Source organism: Chinchilla lanigera, unplaced genomic scaffold, assembly GCF_000276665.1.
Source record: "Chinchilla lanigera isolate Chin_1 unplaced genomic scaffold, ChiLan1.0 scaffold00070, whole genome shotgun sequence".
Taxonomy (NCBI): domain Eukaryota; kingdom Metazoa; phylum Chordata; class Mammalia; order Rodentia; family Chinchillidae; genus Chinchilla; species Chinchilla lanigera.
In genome coordinates this window covers 821351-844679 of record NW_004955471.1, presented here as the reverse complement: position 1 = coordinate 844679, position 23329 = coordinate 821351, and the positions used below count along the sequence as shown (strand labels likewise).

Sequence of the window (23329 nt, the reverse complement as noted above, 5' to 3'; positions counted from 1 at the left end):
TTTTATTCTTTTGCTTGTTAATTTTGCTTGTTAGATTTCATTTTTGGAAGGTTGTATGGTCTGTGTATAGGTTCACATTTTCACATGTGGGTATCCAGCACCTGAGCCACCACCACTTATAGAAAAGACTGCTGTCTCAGTTACTTTTCTCTCATTGCTGACAAAATACCTGACGCCCAAAATTAAGGAAGGAAAGGTTTATTTAGCTCACAGTTTGTGGTAGTTTCAGTCAATACTTGGCTGGCTCCAAGGCAAAGTGGCACGTGGCACAGGGCAACATTCATGGCGGCAGAAGATAGCAAAAGCAGCAAGAGCAAAAGCTGTGAGTGGCAGCAAGCAGCCTCTTTCTCCCCCTTACATATGCAAACTATTCGCCCCAGGGTGGGTGTAGCACTCACACCCATGATTCAATCATAAACTCTAAAAACCTGTCCCCTGACTGCATGTGTCTTAGTGGGGGGGGGGGCACCCAGGCACAAAGCATAACAACTGTCTTTGCTCCATTTTATTGCTTTTGCTCCATTTTATTGCCTTTGCTTCCTCGTCAAAGACCAGCTGACTACAGCAGTTCCAGTTCTGAGATCTCTGTTCTGTTCTATTGATTTGTCTATTATTTTGACAATATTATACTTTCTTGATTATTATAACTTTGAAGTTGGATAATGTCAGTTTCTGACTTTTCTCCTCTTTTGATATTGAATTGGCTATTTTCGTTTCTTTTTTTTTTCCTTCTCCTTCTCCTTCTCCTTTTGCCCTTTTCCTTCTCCCTTTGCCCCCCTCCTTCTCCTCCTCTTTTACAGAAGACCAAGACCTTTAAAATCAGATCATCATGTATTCATTTGCCATTTAATAAGCACATGAAAAACTGTTTAACATCATTAGTCATTTGAGAAATGCAGATTAAAACAACACTGATATTCTATCTCACCCCAGAAAGAATGGGTATGATCAAGAAATCAACCCATAACAAATGCTGGAGGGGCTGTGGGGAGAAAGGAACCCTCCTCCCTTGTTGGTGGGAGTGTAGACTGGTGCAACTGCTGTGGAAATCAGTCTGGAGATTCCTCAGTAAACTAGGATTAGAGGTCCCATTCAACCCAGCTATTCCCCTCCTGGGTATTTTTCCAGAAGAACTGAAAACATCATACCACAGCAATATATGCGCACCCATGTTTATAGCAGCGCAATTTCTAAAAGCTAAATCTTGGAAACAACCCAAGTGTCCATCAACAGAGGAATGGATAAAAAAGATGTGTTATTTTTATACAATGGATTATCACTCAGTTATAAAGAATGATAAACTAGAGGCTTTTATAGGTAAATGGATGAAACTAGAAACCATACTCATAAATGAAATAAATCAGAGTCTCATGTGTAAACGTTGTATTGTCTCCTTACTGTAAGAACGTGAAAGTGTTAATAAAATCTGAAAGGTAGAACAGATATTGTGAAAGGGAAAAGAAACTGCTCAAATAGGAAGGAGCAACTGGGTTGAAAGATGGGAGAGGAAAAAGAATGAAGGAAGAGGGAAAAATATGTATATGTATACACAGGATAGCTAGGATAATTGTACTACTAATATCTATTGGTTTATTGAAAGGAACTGTTAATGTGTAATTGTTTGATCAATCTCACATGCCTATATCTCATTACATGTGCAACCTTTCTGAAGATAACATTATGTAATATAATGACCATTATTAATATCCTATCACCATGTTTTAAAATTCTGTATCATTTTCATTGTTCTGTATGCTGTTTAGTTTATGTATTTGTTTTTGTTATTTTGGGTTTTTTCTTTTCTCTTTAAAATGAAAGACAAAATTTATATGTATATAAAAGTGTATCTGGGATAGGTGTATTGCTGATGTCTGTGGTTTACTGAAAGGAATAGTCAATGCTTAAAATTTTCTTTTTCCTGGACCTATTTTGCACGCGTGAATCTGGTAATTAGAATGACTGATTTGACAACAAGGATGTGCAATATAAGAACCATTCTTGAACTCCTATCATCTTGTATGGTGGAGATCTGCATCATTTCCAATTTTTACTATTACTTGTTACTGTCTTTGATTGTTTGATCAATCTTACATTCTTACATCTGATGGACTGAGCAACTTCATTGAAGATAACAGGATGTAATGTAGCAACCACTGTTAATTCTGATCATTTTGTTTTGAGCTCATGTATCTTTTTTTTTTTTTTTTTTTTTTTTTGTTTTTGTCTTCATTGCTGTTTTGTTAGTTTTTTTATCTTCAAAATAAAGAAACAAATCAGCTTATCAATATTCACAAAGTGTTGAGATTTGCTTGAAATTGTATTGAATCTATACATGAATTTGAGGAAAACTTTTTACATCTTTGAGCCTGGCTATGCATGAATTTGGAATATCTTCTTATTTACTTAGTGTTTCTTTGATTTCACTTATTAGAAATTTGCAATTTTCTTTATACATAAATTTTGTACATGATTTGTTAGATTTATCCCTAATTTCTTCTTTCAGATGCTAATATACATGGTAATGTGTTTTCAATTTTGAATTTCACTTATTCATTTCTGATATGGAGACAAGAAATTTACATTTGCATATTAATACTATATCCTGAAAACTTGCCATAATCACATATTAGTGTTAAATGGGTTTTTTTGTTTGTTTTTTGCAGGGTTTTTTTTGCTCATCCATTTGAATTTTCCACACATACGATTATACCATCTGCAAAGATTGTTTGTGTTTATTCCGAGTTTTATTTCTTTCCTTTTCCTGTCTTGTTGCATTACACAGTAGTTCCAGTACTATGTTAAAAACAATGATGAGAAGGAATTTCCTTGCCCCCTTACTGATGTTAGCAGAAAAGCTGCAAGATTCTCAAGTACAGTATTAGCGATAGAATTGTTTTCTTTTAGATGTTCTTTCTTGACTCCAGCTTCTGCAGTGTTATTGGACCTTCAGGGCCCAGATCATAAATCTCAGAAAGTTTCTCAAGGGCTCAGAGGCTTATTGCTGGCTGCTTCTCCAGTGTTCTGCTTCTGAAGATTGTAATAACCAACACCACCCACTAGTCTCCCCTATACTGCTATCAGGTGGTTTGGGAATAGAATTCTTCAGAGACTATACCTTTCCGCCAACGATTTCCCCAAGAATCCAAGATGGTGGCTTTACTGCAGATTGTAAGAATATATCCCCAGCAAGTTCTGTGAAAGGCACCAGAACAACTTCTCTGCCATCTGTAACCATGACTTCCTCTCTCCCAGTAAGGTCTAGATCTCAGGCCTGGATAAAGGATTGAGAAAAACTGTGCTTGGATACTCTCTTTTACACGTAGAGGCTTTGATTGTGCCTTCTACCTACTATTTTTACATTAACCAGAACCCTCTTTTCATTCCACTTTCCTCTTATAGTTGAAAACTCTTACACTGAACTCTCTCTGTTCAAATTAACATGTGATTTCTATTTCCCACTTAGACGCTGACTGATTGGATATTCAAAACAAAAATTTTCCCTCTTATAAGATAATGTGGCAACCTTCACCAGAAAGGAAATAAATCATCTCATTTTTTACATATGAAAATTGTCAATGAGAAACTAGTCAATTTTTTGACTCTCATGTCTGATATAAAATTTAAAATTCTGCTAATCTTTAAGTAATCCTTCTTCACTTTAATTAAGAGACATGAAGCAATTGTCTAGGGTAGTATCTGAAACTTAATCTAGGATAGTAACTCAAATATTTAAAATTAAAGGTTGCAAAGTACTTTTTCCTTCTTGGGCTACAAATTAATATTGGCTTCCTGAGTTGCAGCTCACTGATACTTATTTATTTGAAAAGCCAATTTCAAAGGAATCTCATTTCCCTCTCAAACTGGGAATGCTGTAAAACATAAAGCCATTTTGTCAAATCAATAATAACCAGATTATTGTATTCTAATACACATGCCAAGCAAGATTAAATAGGACACTATACTTACCAATAAAAATTCACTAAAAGAAGTAATCTGTTGCACACTGTAAACACCATAAATTTTCTTTGTTCAAAATAAGCATCAATTGGTTTGACTGTATAATTTTAAAAAGTTACCAGATTGTTCAGAGGAAGGAAAAAATGCATATTTACATGCTGCAAAGGTATTTTTCTCATCAATGGTGAACAAAGTCTCTGGAACTATTATAATTCTCATGTCTAAAAATTACATGAATACCCTTTGGAAGCCCATTTCTCAAAGTATTGATAAATGTGCATGACTTAAATTGTATCTTGTTTATACTTACAAGTAGCATACTATTCTTACATTTAAATGTATCAATCCCTAGAGAAAGTGTTACATTACTATTCACATTTTCAAACTTTGAATTTTAATCACCAAACAAATGTTCTGTCCAATTAAGTTTAGGAGTGCATTTTGTTCTAACTATGGTTTAACTTTGCTGTTACTGCGCCACTTCTTAGCTAAATGAAAATTTGGTAAATATGATGACTTCTATTTTCAAGTAAATGAATTTTATGCAAACTCATTCCCACTGTCACACAACTAATTCCCCATTAGCATTATAATCTACTAAGTTTGTGTGTGATAGGCAGAAAATGAAATGGAATTTCTCTTTCTGATGGAGCTAAATCCATTAGAGAAACTTCAAACCATGTAACTAAATGGTCATTTTACTTCACTGTAAAATAAGTGTCCTTTTTTCTCTTAATTTTAGGATTCTGTTGTAGAGTCAGCATTTAAAGCAACATCTCCATGAAGATACTGACTAATGTTTGTGCTCCTTCATTGCATGGCATTTATTCCTCTTTAAATAATCATCAACTATTACTCAAAGTTTAAATTTTATAAAATTTTGCATGGCCTTAGGTTATATGTCACTTGGAATCTCCATTGATTATATGTTGTATACAATCACTGAAATGTTTCTGAAATGTTTTAAGTGCTATGCAAAGCCCTGAAATTATGTATTGCTTTGTTGTTTCTGTGTTATTTTCTAAATGCATGTGTGTGTGTTAATACGTTTTCATTTTTATCTTTAAAATAAAAAAAAGCCCTAGCTTTTCCTTACAAGTGGATTTTTAAATCAGATGTTTCATTTGAGGTGCCAAAGGTGCTAAAGATAATAGACATCAAAGCCAGGCAAGAGGATCTACCAAGGAGGAAGCCTTGGGACAGATCACGAAGCTAGTATGTGGCTGTTGTATTTTCACTCTATATGAAGGTATAAACAGCAGGAGCAGGGGATGTGTATGAAGAGAAAGTTGTGTGCGTCCTTTGGAGACAGTTGAACTCGACAACTGAAATAGGAATATAATGTAACCCATACAGAGTGAGAGAAGGTTGGACTGTTTTGTCAGCAGAACCAGAGATGGCACTGCTGATTTAGAACTAGTCCGGCTCTGAAATGTCATCGGAACGCATTTCTGAGTGTGTTCAGCACATCAGATCTGGGAATCCATGGAAGAGCAAGCTAGCTTAACAGTACTTTGTCTCCTGCCCCATAGAAAAAGTAGAGGGGAAAGGAGATTGGAAGGAGAGCTGGGGCGGGGCCCACCTCAAGCTGAGCAGGTGGCTACAGCCAGATGAATGGAATGAATGATTTTCCAAGATTATGAGATTCGCCATCCAAGAAGACCTTCAAAAGATATAGAGGCATCCAGGGAGGAAAAACTGAAGAGTAAACCAGATTATGATGTTACCACTCAAGAAACAATGTCATAGTTTATGTTCCTTTCCTACTGCCCTTTTGCAGCCCTGGCAGGGCTGAAATTTACAGCTCCAGAGAAGAAGGAGGAAGGGACAGTCCAGAGTGAAGAGAGATGAGGCTGACAATACACAATTGCCTGCACACAGGTGAATGACCAAAACCACGCCAGCCAGAGAGAATTGAATGAAGGTTGCGCCTTAACTAATACATTGGTTGGACAACCTGTTTTAAGAATTGAGACTGTATTGGCGTAAACAGTGATCTCAAGACTTTCTGTTACCCCAGTGTAATGACTTGGTGGAGGAAAAGCTTCTCTTACTGAATTTACTTTACATGAATGCTAGACACTAAAACATGTGGATTTTTATGGTTACACTCTAAAGCCTGCACTTGATCAGTGATTTCTGTTATCTATAAAAATCTAAAATTTGAATCTGAAAGACTCTGATTATAGGTGTGTAGGGAAAAACATGAATAAATGATTTATTTAAGTTTACCTTCATTGATATCAAAAGAAAAATGGGTGTGGAGCATTACAAAAAACACCTATCAAGGAAAACAATGCCTATATTAATTTAACTGTGCAGCAGTTTTATACTTAGAAATAAAAATATCTAATATGTGCTATGTACTCATTTTGTGCATAACACTACCCTGGGAATTTTGTAGTAAGAACATGTATAATGCTCTCAACAGTTCCCTGAGGTCAGCAATGCTATGATCTCCATAGTAAAATGAAGGTAACAGAGGCATAGAGAAAGTGGTGACTCATTCAGCTGAGCAACTTACTAAGTGACAGAGATGAATCCAGACATAGAACCTTAGCCAATACTTATTACAACCAAAGAAAAATATAGGCAAGTGGGACTATTAAGTCCATCACAGATCTCCTACTCTGATCCAAAAAGACAGCTCATATGTGGACAATTACCTATCCATCCCACAGTATTCAGAGGACTCCTTTTACTTTTAATTTGCACATATCACTTTATCTTTTCTATATAAGGAACAAGAAACAGCAGATCTAATACAGATATACCAAATGGTTTTCAGTTCAAATAGCTGGGAATGCATGTTTGAGAAAAAATTTAAGACATCTATCCCTGAATCAGTTTCTTTTATTTTATCTAAAAATTCTTTTAAACACTGAAATACCATTGGCAGAGTACTTCCGAACACACTCGATGTCCCACACTGGGAGCCTAGGAGCATTAGACAGAACAGTGAGGATCGTGAGTCAGAGCCCAGATCCTCCGTACTGCAATGCCATGTGTAAGAATTGAAATACCATGGGCACCTTAAGATGTTCTAATAGTCAAACTGGATAGTGAAAATGGAAGTGCTTAAGAACTGCTTAGTAATATTGCTGACTATAAATATATAATCCTCAAATAATATCCTAGAGTCTTACTATCCTTTGTTGACTTACATTTTTTAAAAGCTAAATCATTCAACAATAATACAACCTAGACAAAATATACCCTTGAGAATACACAATACATAATCAAAGGGGAGGGTGAATTTCTACTAAAATTAACCTTACAGTTTATAAAAGCAATAAATGCCTTTTGAGTAATATTAAGAAAATAAAGGAAACTATAAGGAATATAGAGACTACCTATAATTTTACCACCCACATGTAAACACTGGTAGTATTATAAGCTCTTTTTAAAAAGGAAGATCATATTATAACCATTTTGTTTAGTTCAGTTAACTTAATGTGTTGCACATTTAAGCTAAGATTCTTCTGAATCATACTTTTATATCTATGTATTTCCCATTCTGCAGTAATACATATATTTTTTATTTCACTACTCCTGATTCCAGTGCTTTTTTTGCACTTTCCCAAGGCAACCAGGATGGGAGATAACCTCTCAAAAGGCTAGAGATTTACATTCTGCAAATCCAGAAAGCTTACCCTAATCAGTACTTTTTGTTTGCAAGCCATATTCCTGGAGTCTCCAAGGTCCTTGAGAATTCACACTAAATTCTTTTTAATAATTAATCATCTGACTAAATAGCGGGTATGCCCTGGCCCTTTCCTCTCACCCTGGGGATCTTTGAGACATACCGAAGAATGCTTCAGCATCTGAACTCCCAAGTGCTCGCCGGATGGCCTGGGCAAGAATTAAATATCAAATACTTGTAACTGCTTCCAAAACTCTGCACTAATTTTCTGCAACCCAATTAGCAACATTTGGCAAAAGAGAAATGTCCTTCCTCCCGTGGAGTACTAGCAAATCACACGGTGAAAAAGCCAAATGGGCCATCAGAGGTCATTGAGTTTGTATCCCATTTTATATCTCAGGAAAACTAAAGACCATGAAGGTGAAGTGACTTGGCTGAAGGCACAGTGTACTGAATGAGGTTCAAAGCTGGCTGGCAGAAAAGAACACTGCCTTACATTTCCTGAGGAAAATACTCATCTCTAATAATTTACATTGAAAAAAAACTGCCTCAGCTCCTTTCCGGGGTGAACAAAGTGGAATACCAGTCTGCTATGTTACATCTCATCTTTCCTTGAGATGAAAATATTATGAGAATTCATAGTAAGTAATTATTGACTTCATCATTTTCAGGTAGCAGTGCTCCACCTTTTTTTTTTTTTTTTTTTTGCTTGTTTGAGACCAAGTTTCACTCAGTAGTTCAGGATGGCCTCGAACTCACTTTGCAGCATAGCCCGAACCTCCTGCCTCAGCCTCCCTGAGTGCTGGGATAACAGGAATGCACCACCACACCCAGCCTACCACATGTATGTGAGAGCCCAAAATCTTAAAGATGGAAAGAAATGTGTCTTTCCTGTCCTTGGAAAAGTTAAAAGCCAAGAGTTGTTATAGTACACACCATACTTGAGGGGTTAAACAGGCTGTGACCCTGATCAGTGGTCAGGCTGGAGAGAAGTCCAAAGAACAGCTGTGAAAAGTCAACAGTACTCCAAACTTCTCTCCAGCGGCAGCAAAGATATCCCTCGGAACGCTTAAACCGTGGAAGTCACAAGCTGCGGAACCAGTCCCAGCAGAGCAGTGTGCGCACCATGGGCGAACCCTGAGTCATGAGCCTGAAGGCACATGCGTGAGAATCACAAGGGAGACTTAGTGTCGTACGCTTTCCTGTCAGTGACAGAATGATAGCCAAAGGATTTCAAAGAATATCAAAACCAGAGAAACAAACAGATCATCAAAGAAAAAGTCTACTTCCTAAAATATAAATGAGAAGATCCATATAAATTAGAAGGAAAAGTTAATGCAAGTGGTCATGTCTTATAAAAAAAGTGACAGGATGATAAAATATTAAGATGCACAACATATACTGGTGGAAAAATCAAACTTAACTGCCTCCATCACAGCCTATCTATAGTATTTAACCGGAGGCATTTTTCTAGTATTGATAAACACCTTCAAATGAAGCAGTCAGTTTGATCAAATGCTTTATAAATATGCTAAAGCTTCACTGCAGAATCCTTGAAATGTAAATCATTCAAGAGGACATATTTTCAGAACAACAAAAAGATTGCCTTACTACACACCGGGCCCTGCATGCGCATGTGTGTGTTTATATCAATAAATATGGAGAGATAGAAAGACATAGATACACACATGCATTTAACATTCTGACAGAAAATCACTCTGAAATGTATTAAACTTTATGAGGTCTTCCCTAAAAGCACATTGGGCATAATGTAATTTTCCATGATGAGCCAAAGTCATCATTGTGAATATTAATTATTACACTCTGCTGCAATAAACTTATGTCTCCGAGGACCTCAGAAATGTATACTCTCTACTGCCCTTAAAATTACAGAATGTCAAATTAAACAAGACTTGAGCACTTATCCAACCTTCTCAATTACAGATAAGGACACTAATGTCAAGACAGGAGCAAGGTGACTTAATTAAGGGGCACACACAGTGACGCATCCAAGTCTCCAACTTTGTAACGAGGGTCCTTTCAGTGAACCCTCAGTGCATAACACCACAGTCTGCACTTGTCACTGGTTCAGCCTTTTATAGTTTTCCTCTCTCCTCCTTGGTTCTGTTTTGTGTTCTCCTCTTTGCTATTGTTGGTGACAAAATCTCCTTCTCCAGTGTAAGTGTGAATTCAGAGGAAGAGCTGAGCAGGTCTGGCATGGATGAGGGGTGGGACCCCAATTTATCAGAAGGTGAGGGCTGCCCAGGTGACATTTAGACTAGGAATCGTGAAGTAAATCAGACACACCAGCCAAAGTACCATATGGTATCTCTTATTTGAGTAAGGCAAAGTACAAATAAAACGCAAAGGAAAGGATGGATAGAAGGAAACAGGAGACAAGGGAGAGGTAGAGAAAGGAAGAGGTAAAAAGTTTTAAGAAATGTCATGCATATGTGCCAAACACCCACCATCAACGTAAGCATTGTACGTCTTAACATGAACTAACACTGAAAGCCACAGGGAGAATGCGGAAGGGAGATTTAGAGATGGAGGGAACTGGGTGGCGAAGGAAAGGAGATTAAGAAAGGTTCAAGTTGTGTTCCGTACATGCACATACTCCCTAAGGTGAATGAAAACTTCATGTACGGCAAACATGTGCTAACAAAAAACAGTCTACAGAGGAATCCAACCCAGAGCCCAGTCCAGCACTCAAATCAGATGTTGGAGCTGAAGGCACAAATCAGTATGAGGCGGGGTGCCAGGACCAAAACACCCAGGAGCAGCAGGTCCTGGAAGGAACAAGTCATGGGAGGTGGTGTAGGTGAATTCGGGTGACTCAGGTGTCTGTGCCTTCCTCCAATCCATTCCAGGGTGATTACGTTTTGAAAATAAACGCAGTGGAAGCCAAGTGGGGGAAGAGTGTCTGCTCATGCTTTTTTTTTTCATAGCCCCTCAGCCATCCTATTTTGAACCTGATTTGGGAAAGATCTCACTTCTTGGATGGCGATGACAGGTCTCGTGGGGATCTGTGTGAGCAGCTGCGGGGAGGGCCTCTCATGGAGGGACACAGCTTCAGGAGGAGGGGGAGGCCTTGGCAGTCCAGCAGTCTCACTGCCTGCTTCCTGCTGAACAGCTCCTCCAGACTTCATCCCAGAGCTCTCCAAGGCTTCAGAACAATTAAATTCCAGGTAGGTGCGGTGTTACTCCGTGTTTTGGTTTCCATGTCAATAAACAGATAAGTCCCAGGCCCTGGGACTAGGAAGAGGAGGAAGTGGAAAATAAAACCAGCTGCATATGAGCCTGTCTGTCCTACAGGAGGGTGAGATTTCCCTTTCAGAAAGAATTGCCCTTTTGTTTAAAATGATGATCCCGCAGGTAAATGGCCTGTGCAGGATGAAGCAATGCCAAGTTTGCTGCCTCTGATTAAAACTTCTTCCACTCCTCCCATCTCCGGATCTACTAGGACTGAGTCCTAAAACAAATTCTGTTCACTAAATAGCTTAGGTCTCCCTCTTAGAACCGGGTGTTCCAAGTGGTGTTCATGGGTCAGGTTATTGTCATCTCAGAGGAAAACGCTCCCCGGCTTGTGGGCAGAAGAGATTCCATTACGCTTTTTCCTTACACTTTCCTGTAGTGCCAGAAGGCTGCACAGTCTGGAAGACAAATTGGTATTCTCTGTAGGAACAGACAGGATGATTCATGCTGTGTGCTACATAATTAAGGTCTGTGAACTCAAAATGAGCAAACCAGGATGTTAGCAATCTTGGTGAGGGAATGGCTTGAGAGGGCAGCCATACCTTGTTCTTCACTGTAATCTCTTTGACATAGGACAGTTTAACTTCTCTGAAATAAAAAGAAATTTACTCAGAATAGAAATTCTTTTCAAGTTTGGCTCCCTTTCTCCTATCATGACAAATATATATGAATTTTTTATTTTACTTCCAGGAAAGCGGGCTTTTCTGTCATCCCTTGTGCTTTGAAGTGTACATTCATTCAATTCATATAATTATTAATGCCCTACAACAAACCAGAGGACTAAGCACTTCAAAGCCACAAGGGAAGACGATGTGGTTCTTGCTTTTACAAAAGTCTGTAGTCCAGTTGAGGGAACAGAGATGAAAACAAATTATAAGGCACTTACCTGGCTGGGTCACTATCAGGGAAATTCTATACTTCCAGCCTCTTCAGGTATGAAATGGCAACACTAATACTAATGGTGCAACTGTCATTATAGATGTGAAGGACTTAATCTGTGGAAGTCACTGAGTAATATGTTTGGCATATATTAGGTATATGACACATATTAGGCAGCAATAATCTAAACGAGCAAGTGTTCTAATCAAGGAATGAGATAGACTCACAGAAACAAAGAAAAGCAATGGCCACTCTGCTCAGAAGAAGTAACATTTGTTATTTTATGAACCGGACATGTGCTGCTTTAGGGCTGCCCAGCAAGCACACGTCCTTTCTTTGGCAACACCATCCGATTTCCTTGGACAAGGTGCCTCTCCCCCTCGCTCAGTCCATGTGTTTCGGAGGGAGTTTATTCCTCTTCTAGTTACACAGAACAGAAAGCAGGCTTTTCAAAGCTTTAGCAGAGTCTGAGTTGACGAATGGAACCTACATGAAAAATCACAGTGCATTGGAAAGTGGAAAGAACCAGTGAGGTCTTTCTCCTGTTGTGATTTTTTTTCTGAGCTTACTCAAAAGTGAAAAAGAAAGCAGGGCAGACAAGGAAGGAAACTGGATTCCAAGTTGTAAAACTGCCCCAGGGGTTTAAGGCAAGGATTCTACTATCACAGTTCTGTGATGTACATCTTTCCCCTCTCCTAGTATAACTTCTCCAACATGCAAAGGTCTACTGTGAGCATTTCTGTTACACAGCGGATCTGCAGCAGCATGCTAGCTTTGGCAAGGTGATTCATGCACAAAACCAACCCAGTCAAGCAGAAGTTCAGAGTGACAGGAAGCCAGGAGAATGCCAGTTACATATACAAGATTTTACAAGTTAAATCTCAAGAGGACATAGGACTGCTCTAGGGTACAGACAGATGACAGTGCCAGTTTTACCTACTGAAGGGGGAAGGGATATGTGACAGTTAAGCTGGGTTATCAACTTGACTGCCTGGAGAAACACCAAGGGTGAGAAAAGAACACCTCGGGGAGTGTTTGCTGGGTCCCTGGCCCCCTCCTCTCTGGGGCTGTTCCCCTGCTCTCCTCAGGTGCCAGGTACTGAATGGCTCTGCTCCACCATGCTCTCCTGCCATGATGGTCCTCTTGGAAGCTGTCCAGCACTGGACTGAACCCTGTGGAACTATAAGACAAATTCACCCTCTCTTCCTTCAAATGGCAGGTGTGGGGTATTGTGTGCCCACAATGGAAAACTTCTTAGTACAAGGTATTGTTAGTGAAATTTGTGCTTTATTTTAAATTCTGCTCTGGTTCATTTGAACTCTTGTGTGATAGACAGTTCCATCTTGAGTAACTTGCTTCCAGGTTATGAACCAGGAGCAAATATCTGCCACCCTGCGAGGTGCCTTTTTCAGAGATATAGCAATTGACTCAGCATCAAGCAGGTAGGTCATGTAATTTCTACCACAGAATCACAAGAAACTGACAGAAAACATTATCTAATCACTCTTATAGAATCTGGATGAGGAAGTTATTCAAGATTGAATCCTTGTGGCAGGAAACCAAGTATACACCTTTCAAGAGTAGCATTTCTTAAATTCTGAAGTGCATGAATGCATGCTAATATACAGACTTTCATTTGTTGGTCTGGGGTAGAACCTAAGTTTCTTTATTTCTAACACACTCCCTGATGACGCTGAGGTTACTGGTCTGGGATCCACAATTAAAACAGCAAGGCTGGAGCCCCTCATGAAATAACAAACAATACAGGACGTTTAAATTTATTCAATAAACTCATCTCATGCACAGAATTTTTGAAACCTGGAGTTCTTTGGCAGAAAAAAAGAAGTCACTTTCTGGAACCTTACTCTGTCTCACCACAGTCTCCGACAAGGGCAGAGTGGTGACCGGGCTCGCTTTTACATCTTTGGTAAGTGTCACATGGCACCAAAAACTAGGGATATTCTTCCAATATGCAATAGCAAGGACTAGAAAAAAATATAGAAAAGGAGGCGACTCTTGGAGAAATAACAGAATCTAAAAAATAAAGTTATCAATAACTACCATTACAAAGTTTGCCATCTTCCAGGAACTGTATTAAATATTTCATCACTTCAACTTTTAGTATCATGGCAATTCTATGAGGTAAGAATGATTGTTATTTCTATTTTTGAGAAGAGGAAACTAAAACCGGAGAGGGCAAGTTATTTACCCAGGGTCATACAGCTTTGGATAGGCATTTGAACACAGGTTCTCCTCCTGTACAGCACACACTTGAAGCCACACACTATCTGTTTTCTCTACTTCCTACTTCCACCACACCACCAAAGTAGATTTCCCCGTGGTGCAAGATGCAATGACATGTCAGTCTCTGAAGCAATCCTGGATGCTAAAGAACTGACCTTCCCAAGAATAATCTCATTATAGTGCTCTGATATTCAGAGAGGCTTGGATTCTTGGTTTGTGTCCTGTTTTCCTTGACTTCCTCAGTTTTCTTTCCAGAACCATTTTCTCTTATTTGTCCACTGAAAGCTGGGGTTCCTCAGGGCTGAGTCAGAAGCCCTCCTGTTTTCTCTCTGTAGTTTCTTCCAATAGATAATAGCAATCACTGTTTCATAATCACCTTTACTCAGAAAACTCCTCTCATCCATTTTATATTCAACCTGACATCTCTATTTTTGTGTCTGTAAAGCTAGAGCAAATGCAATAAATCTAAAAAATAAGATCAAGGTTTCTACCTTCATCTTCAACCTCCACAAAGTACACTCTAGCAGAAGTTGCTGTCTGTCTTAGTTACTTTCTTGATGCTGGGACAAAATGTCCAACACTCACCAGTGGAAGATTTATTTTAGCTCACGGTTGGTAGAGGTTTCAGTCCATAGTTTGCTGGCTCCAAGGCAGGAGGGGATGGCTAGTGGGCGTGGCAGAGGAGAAACACTTCAGGCCCGTTTGGCTGGCTCCTTGCAGCTTTCTCAGATGGTCCACATTCCTGGCTTCTCCAGCCTTCCAGAGCCTCCACTCCACCTTCAGCTTCACAGTCACAGCATCACACGCTTCCCTTTCAGGAGCACACTGGTTGACTCCTGAGTTTTCTTTTGAAGTCTGGGTGTAAACCTTCCTCATCCCGCAGTCAAGAAGAAGTGAGACTTCTTTTTCTTTCCTTTTTTATTCCATCGAGGTTACAAGCCTATTGGTTGGTGCCACACTCATGCAGGGTGGGCCTTTCCTCTTCAGTAAGTCTATCACCCACATCCAGAACTATGCTAAACCAATGAGTGGACTAATCCAGTGTCACGCCCGTGATCCCATCACCTCCCAAAATGCCCACCTCTGAGTGCACGAGGTTTTGGGGTAACATGTAGATATTGCATAAGCCATAATATATGCCCCTGGTTCCCAAAAGACTCATTTGCAAAGCACATTTAACCCATTTCTAAGAGTTTCCAAAGTCCCAAAAGTTTCAGCATGCTATAAAGTCTAGATCTAAATTTTCCTCTGTGATTTAAGGTGAACTCTTAGCTGAGAGCCCCTGAACAAATGAAAAGAAAGTTATAAACTGCAAACCCCACAATAACACAACATAAATATTCCCATTCTAAAAGGTTCAAAAAGGGGATAGCAGGGAATGCATCCAAAACAATTCCACAATCCAGCAGGGCAAACATTAAGTCCTATACTTCCATGTCCACCATCTAAGGCACTGTGGCACAATGTGAACTCCAGAGAGCTTGGGTGGCTCTGCCCCTATAGCACTTCCAGTGCTTCCTGTTGGGAGTACACCGAGTAGCCTCCCAGGTCTTCTTCGTAAATCTGGATATAAGCTTTCCCAACCCCACAGCTGTTGCATTCTTCATGAATCTAAAATCGACATCGTGTGGACGATGGTCTGCCACCAGCTGGAATAGTAGCCAGGTTTCCTTTGCTCTTGGCTGTAGGGCTTGAGGATCTGCATTTCTTAGTGTTATGAACTGAAACCCAAGAAACAAATTCCAGAGGCCACTCTCATTCTGAAACATGGTACTCTGAGGCTCTCTTCTTGAGCAAAGTCTTTCACCTTTGTAATTTTAAGGCTGCAAAGGGTGGAGTCCTGCTGGTTCTTGTAAGGCCCTCAGCTCATTTTTTCTGGTGTCCAAATCTAAAGTGCTTGACTTTTTGACAAGAATCTTTTCTGTGAAGATCTCCTCTACTCCATCTTTGAAGACTGCAACTTTACCAGACCTTCTTTCTGGCCCAACTCAAAGTTTTTTAATTCATTCTGCTGAGCTATTTGCCCTAGATTCTTAAGGTACAGCTGGCTAAAAGTCCTCAAGTGTATCCATGCCACTACCTCAACATTAAAATGTCTTGAAATTTCTTCTGCCAGATTAATTAGTCTACTAACCTTAATCTCATTCATACTCAGAACTATCTAAACAAATCAGTGGACTAATCCAGAATCACAGACCAAAGATTCAGTATATCACACTTATGATCCAGTATATCACAAAGATTTAATATGTCACACTCACTTTCCCAAAGCCCTGTCTATGATCACATGAGGCTTTGAAGGGACATCTAGACATAAGCTATAATACTGTCTGTGCCCTATCCCTATCCTCTTGTAATTATTGTTTCACCACATGCTCCTAATTTCTCACTGCTAGTATTTATTCCTTTGTCTGAATGTTTTCTCTGACCACTGGAGGCCACTGTACTTACCCCATGGCAATCCAAAGAATTGGAGAACTGATGTCTGCTGGTCTGATAATGATAGACAAGGGGAAATGGTAGGACAAATACCCTCACACTCTTTAGATGAGATAACCTGAGGCACATGTTCCATGCTGGCTACTATAGGCATAAGCTCTGGTACAACACAGTATGACAAAATTCCTTGATAATGTAACTTTTACTGCTGGTCTTCATTTCTTGGCCTCCCAAGGACATTGATGTTTCCTGGGAATAGTTCCCAAATAAATCACTTGCACTTCAACGTATCTTGTGTCTGGGGAACACCATACCAAGACATATCCTCCTTAGACTGTCTTCAACCTTGCCTTCTCAAGGCATGGGGTACCATTAAAGAAACCTCTCTAACTTGTCCCTTATATCTACTTCCACTGACTATAACTGCAGCAGCACCTTGATCTCTTCCACTATCTTCTACTTCACATCCACTAAATCCTATAATTCTGTCTAATAAATAGCTTCAAGTTGCCTACTTTTCCATTTTCTTCACAAACCACCTAATCTAATGAATGTCATCCCAGACCTAGAATAGAAAAAATCCTCTCTAACTTGTCCCTTTTATCCATTTTTGATTTTTTAATTCACTACTGAATTAATGCAAACTTGCCCCTATTCCTATTTAAATGCTTTTATGGCTTTGAGGCTTCTGATAAACAAGTTTAACCAGGGAACAAGATACTGTGGGACTTGTTTTTCCTTTCTTTTTCAGTTTCACCTGATATTAAACTAGGCGCCACACTCTGGACTACACCCACCCTGAATCTTAAAGCAGTTTGTAAGCATTTAAGTGAGGTATAAAACAATGTTTTTGGTCAAATAAGAATTTTATTTTAATGAAATGAGAGAGGAGAAATACATAAGAATGTTATTTGTTACAACTCTGTCCTCATTTGTATGTGTACTACATCATAATGAAAAGCATATTTGACATCAAAGATCACACTCAAAAAGAGTTTGAAAGTCTTGCCTTGAATATACCATGTCTTTGCCTGCCACTGAGCATCATCAGAAAGCCAAAGCTACCCCCTTAAATTAAAAGCCACTAAGAATGCAAATATTCGGCAACAGGATGGTTACCAACCATACCAAGTCAAACGAGATAGGTTAGGACGTCAGGTGGGGGCTCCCTCTGCAGCTGTTCCTTACACCACCATAGCACAGGTTACTGGACCTCTGCAGGAGACTCTGAAACACTGTGAAGGAGAAGTGGGAGAAGGACAAAGCTGTGGCAAAGAAATAATATTCAGAAAGCCAGCTCAGCAGCCCAGATGAGAGACTGTAAGCACATTTGTAAAGATGGCAGCCATGGGGCTGGAGATGTGGAGCAACCTTGAAGGATGCTACAGAGGGAGAATCTATAAGATTTGATTACTATGAAGTCTATCTCTTATATTTATTAGACACTACAAAGTGATAAATGAGCATTTTACAGTTGATTGACATAGACTCCAAGGCCAACTTTAACTGGGTAAGTACCTTGAGGCTGACTAAAAAACAATTTAAAAATCATTCCTACGTTTCTACCCACTAGCAGTAAGTATGTATGTCCAGTCTCTGTGTGTGTGCAACTTACTCAGTGATAAAGGAGAGTTCTTAGTTATGGGTAACCAGGGAAGATATAGAGGGAAGACTGTAGGATGGGGTCAATTCAATCTGCTTAATTAACAGGTAAAACAACTGAGGCCTAGAACTTCATTATCTTGCAAACTAAGAAGCAAAACAATAATCAAAGCTCAGGCTTTTAACCAGCTAGAGGAGCACTTGATCCAAAAATTTAGCATGGCAACATGTGTAATTTCTGAGCATGACCCACTTGAGACTTATATTTCCACATCAGCAAGACCAAGAAATTTCTCTAGCCCAAGTACAATCTTCCCAACTGGAACAAATTGTGGCGTGGGGGCACCACCATGTCACCACTGAATAACAGGCAGGTCACTGTTAAGCCAGCCGCTGACTTCAGACAGGGCTTCAAGATATATTTAAGTGGAGAAAAGTAATTAATTTGTAAAGGAGAATAAGGATAAGGAAAAGAGTAACTTAGATAGAAGAAAGGCAGTTATTCAAGACAGTGAGGGGGAAAGTGAAGGAACACAATCTCTGAGTGGGTTTGAGGGATAAGGGAGAAGAAGCATAAAAGAAGAATCTAAAACTTGGAGACTGGGAAGAAAGTCAGGGTCAGTGACCAAAACAGGGTCACTTGAGAGCTGACTCATGGGAATAAAAGACCTCAGTTCATTCTAAGATAAGCTATCTTGGCAAAGAGGGCAAGACATGCATGTGGAGATTTCCTGCTGATGTGTTACTTGGAAAAAAATGTTTTATATCACCTAAGGCCGTTTTATTTCCGCTTAGAGTCAGAAAGACAAGTTTAGCAGTTTCAGTAAGAGGGATAAGGACCCAGAAGAGGTGCACAAATTGCAGGGGAAAGTATCAATTGCAGTTTTTATCACCTAAGCTGATACCTGGGAAAACTGCACTGTCTCCTCAGATATTCAAGCAAAAGAATAGAAGACAGAGGGCCAAAGGAAGCTCTTTGTTCTCTTTCTTTGATGCATCAAAACTGATCTAGCACTGAAGGCGCTCCCTGGAACTGCCTTGCTGTGACCACCAGGGCCCAGGGCCCAACCTCCAACAACACACCCCAAGTCAGGTTTTCACCTGAGAGGGCCAACTCCTTTCACCTGAGGGCCCAACCTCCAACAACACACCCCAAGTCAGGTGCTCAGCCTGAGAGGCACGTTCAAAGAGGCTTCCTGGAGAGGTGTGCAGGGCCAGGGAGAGCATCTTCTGAGTGCTCATGACTGCTAACAGAGCTGGAAGAAGCCTGGCAGCTTTCCAGGCTCAGCTGCTGACAGGAAATTTTGAGACAGAATTGCAGAGAGGAGAAATGAATGAATAGATAAAAGTTGGATCTGAATTTAGATTCATCTGTGAAGATAAATATGGATAAGAGAACAAGAGCAATGTATAAAAGCCCCTTTAGTTCCCAGCAATGGAACTTTTGTGAAAGTCACACTCGCTAGGAAGAATTACTTCAGAGAACCGGAGAGACAAAGGCCTGGATGTACATGAGGCCACACACACACACTCAGGCACGCACGCACGCACACTAACTACCAGTACAGAGACACACAACCTCTACAAAGAAGAAACTGAGGCCAGAGAGGTCATGTACCTTGCTAGTGGTCCCACAGGTGAGTGGCAGAATCCACAAATATACTCAGGATGCAGGTATAGGTATGGTAAGCATTAACCCCAAAACTGTAGGGGTGTATTCTAGGTATTTGATAAATAGTAGAGTGGATTTGAGATGTAAGAGGAAGAGATTTTTGCAATGCAGTCTAAGATGCATTGAACTGAGATAACTCCTTTTTCATCTAAGATGGAACGAAGACCCCAAAAATCTGAAATAGTAGCATTTCCCCAACACAATGATCTTTACTCTCTCATCTTGCAGAGGTTTTAGCCTGCCATGGGCTCACTCCCCACTGATCTGTCTAGGCGCCAGCCAGGCCCCCACAGCCTGAAGGAACTTCTGACTTGAAATACGCTGTTCAGCAAGAAAGCCAATACCAATTCTCTGCATTTGAAGCACAGCTGCACTGGGGATGAGACTGACCTTGTTTCCCAGCTCTTCCAAATCTAAATATCCACTTCTTTGCTAGCGACTCAACCTGCATGACGGGTGTCAACCATACTATTTTCCTTTTCAATCCCAAGACATACATTCCAGGTTTACATCCTGAATTCTACACCTTACATATCTTCTTAAACTTTCCAGGAGTCACTGGCTCTAATCCCAACACCACTGAGTCTTTCTCAAAACTTTGGCCCTCCCAACTCAAACTGAGTCTGTATACTCAGGTCACTTGTCCATTTTGCCTGCTGTGGCTTGATAACCCATCTGAATCTGCTTTGTACGACACATGCATAGCTTTTGTCTGTCCTATACTTCATTTTTTTTCATTTTAAAGAGAGTAGTAAAAAAAAAAAAAATAGCAACACACCAAGTCCACAGACATAAACAAAACAAAGCATGAAGATTAAAAGGGATACAGGGTTTCAACACTAAATGATAGGAATTAACACTGGTTGTTCCAGTACATATTGTTATCTTCAACTATGTTGCTCAGATTACCAGATGTAAGAATGGAAGATTGTTCAAACCATTAAAGAGAATAAAAAAATTATTAAATAAAACATTAGAGATAATACAGAGTTTCACTAGACAAGATGGTAGGAATTCACCAATGGTTGTTCTATTGCATATTGCTGTCTTCATGTACCCCATTTCTTATACCATCTTTATCTCCCAGATTTCACTATTCTGCCTCAAATAAGACACTCTGACAATCTATCTTTGACAGGAAGAATAGCAAAAGAAGAAAGATGAAAAACAACACTTAAGAAGAAAATAAGATTTATTCTGAGACAGTTATTACTCTTATGACCAAATACAAAGCCCAATAATGAGGAAATTCTATGATCCATAGATATTGAGGATAGGTCAAGTTTTATCACTGTTAACAAATCACCTGGAAATCTCAGTAGATTAGAGAAGTTTATTTCTCCTCTCGGTAGCTTTGGAGGTGTTAGGAGATCATAAAGAATCTGCTTTATATAGGAACTAAGGACCTGGATAAGGAGATCTCTGTGAAGCTTCAGTATCAGAAGCACCACCACCTCTGCCTGGAACCAACATGTATCATTTCCTTCTACCAGCTACCAGTGCATATAGGGCTCTGCCCATCGCAAGGACTCTGAAAAGCCCAACCATGTGTCCAGGAGAAAAGAAGAACTGGAAGATGGGAATGTTCATAATGTTTGGTGGCTAATGACCCATTGATGCACCGCTCCAATTTACAATTGTTCGTTAGCCAAAGAACTAATGCACTATAGTTGCTACAATGTTTCCCATTCTTTGCTGAAAATAAATGGAGTGGACTGCCCGTGTGTGCTAAAAGATTCCACAGCGATATGATGAGCATGGACTAACAGGATGATGAGTGTGAACTGGTATATGAAGGATGCAGACCAGCAGATGAACAAATGCCAGTTGATATCATAAAGGTTGGAGTAAGGGAGATATCAGAGGCTGGAAGTGCTGTTAGAATTTATTTATCTGCTCTGCTTTTGTTTCTGGTACTCTTGTGACTTGTGGAGAATTACGTGATACTGTATTAGTTTTTAACATGTACTTTATATTTAATAAATCTAGGGTAAATAGACATCTGCCTCTCATTTTTATGTGTGGAATCGTATCATATTCCAACACTAAAAATAGCAAGGACTTTTTTTTAAAGCCAATTTTGCTGTTTTCTTATGACAGCGGGTTGGCAAAAAGTGAAGTTATATGCATTAATCCTCATCAGTATTATGCTTTAACTCTAGAGTATCACCTATAATTCTATAGGTATTTAACTTGTAATCATATCCCTTTTTAGGCAAGCCTGTAACCCAGGATAGGTATATATCCATAGGCACTTATAACTGTAGAGATATATAGATATATGGTATATATTTAGAACTGGCATTAAGTGCTTTAAATTCTTCATGCATAAATTGAAAATTCTGTCAGGAGCACATTAAAATAGTAAAGAAAGCTATCAATTTTCCTTCATTATTGCTTGCTCTTCTTCCTCCATTTATGTGCTGAAAAAAGTTTTGAGTTATTGTTTATATTTAACTTATGAACATGAACTTTATGTACTTTAAAAGTCTGTAACAAAAATAGAGTTAATGCTATTCTGTCTCTCACATTGCCTGGAGCCATCCCAGTGGCACGGGAGCCACACTGCATCTTATGACATCACAACAGATAAGGAGCAGGAAATAAAAATACAGTAAACAAATATTTCCTCCTCCTTTCACAAAGTGGGGTTTAGCCGAGCAATGCCTTTCTACTGAGATTATCACAGAAGGAAAGCACTTTGGCAAGGCCTCATCCTCAACCCTGGAACCGTCCTCTGAGAAATCTGCTCAGTGCAACCATGTGCCTCTTGTACACAAACTGTGGCCCCAGGAAGGGGGGTCCTTGCTGTCTCCCTCCCTTCTGCAGCACTATAGGTACATGGGCACAAGCTGTCAGCCCAGTCTGGAATTTAAAATACAGCTGCTCTTTCTTATCTGCAGGGATGTGTTCCAAGGCCCCCAGCATGCGCTTCAACCCACAGATACTAACAAATCCTAGATATAGCATGTGCCTCCTCCTACACAGGAATACCTATGGTAAGCTTAACTTAAAAATTAGGGGGCTGAGGGTGTAGCTCAGTGGAAGAGCACTTGCTTAGCATGTATAAAGCCCTAGAGTCAGTTGCCAGTACCACACATATGCACAGGCAGATCATAAATTAAGCACAGCAAGAGAATAACAGCAATTAATGATGAAACAGAGCAAGTAAAAAGAATATGATATAGTAAAACAAAGTTACTCAAAACGTGATTTGTTTATTTCTGCAATTTTCCATTTAATGTTGTTGAACTACAGGTTTGAAAACCAGTGAAAGTTACACCACAAACGGGGAGACTATTGTATTTCTCAATCCTGAAAGCTCATAAATTCTAGCATTGACTTTTTTTTCAAAAATCAGTCCCCTATATTTGATAAAATAATGACTAATGTTGGTTAAAATTGAAATGACCCTTTTAATATCACTTGTTTTTCCTAAGAATAGTTCTCAAACACTTAAATTTAATAGGAAATACATATACATGTTACTATGTGTATAAAATTATATATATATATATATGTAACACTAAACATATCTATATAAAACTGATGGGATTATTCAGAAATTTACAAGAGATCAGAACTTAAAATATTTTTATCTGATGCAGCAGAAGACCAAACCATAAAAATTATAAAAT

At 39.3% G+C, this 23329-nt stretch overlaps 1 long non-coding RNA gene across 1 annotated transcript; it reads left to right on the top strand.

Moving 5' to 3' along the window:
* Positions 1-5748: 5748 nt before the first annotated feature.
* Positions 5749-13655, top strand: LOC102009935. The gene is made up of 3 exons (XR_263511.2): positions 5749-5838; positions 10549-10788; positions 13541-13655. It is a non-coding gene; the product is annotated as an uncharacterized LOC102009935 (long non-coding RNA).
* Positions 13656-23329: the final 9674 nt, after the last annotated feature.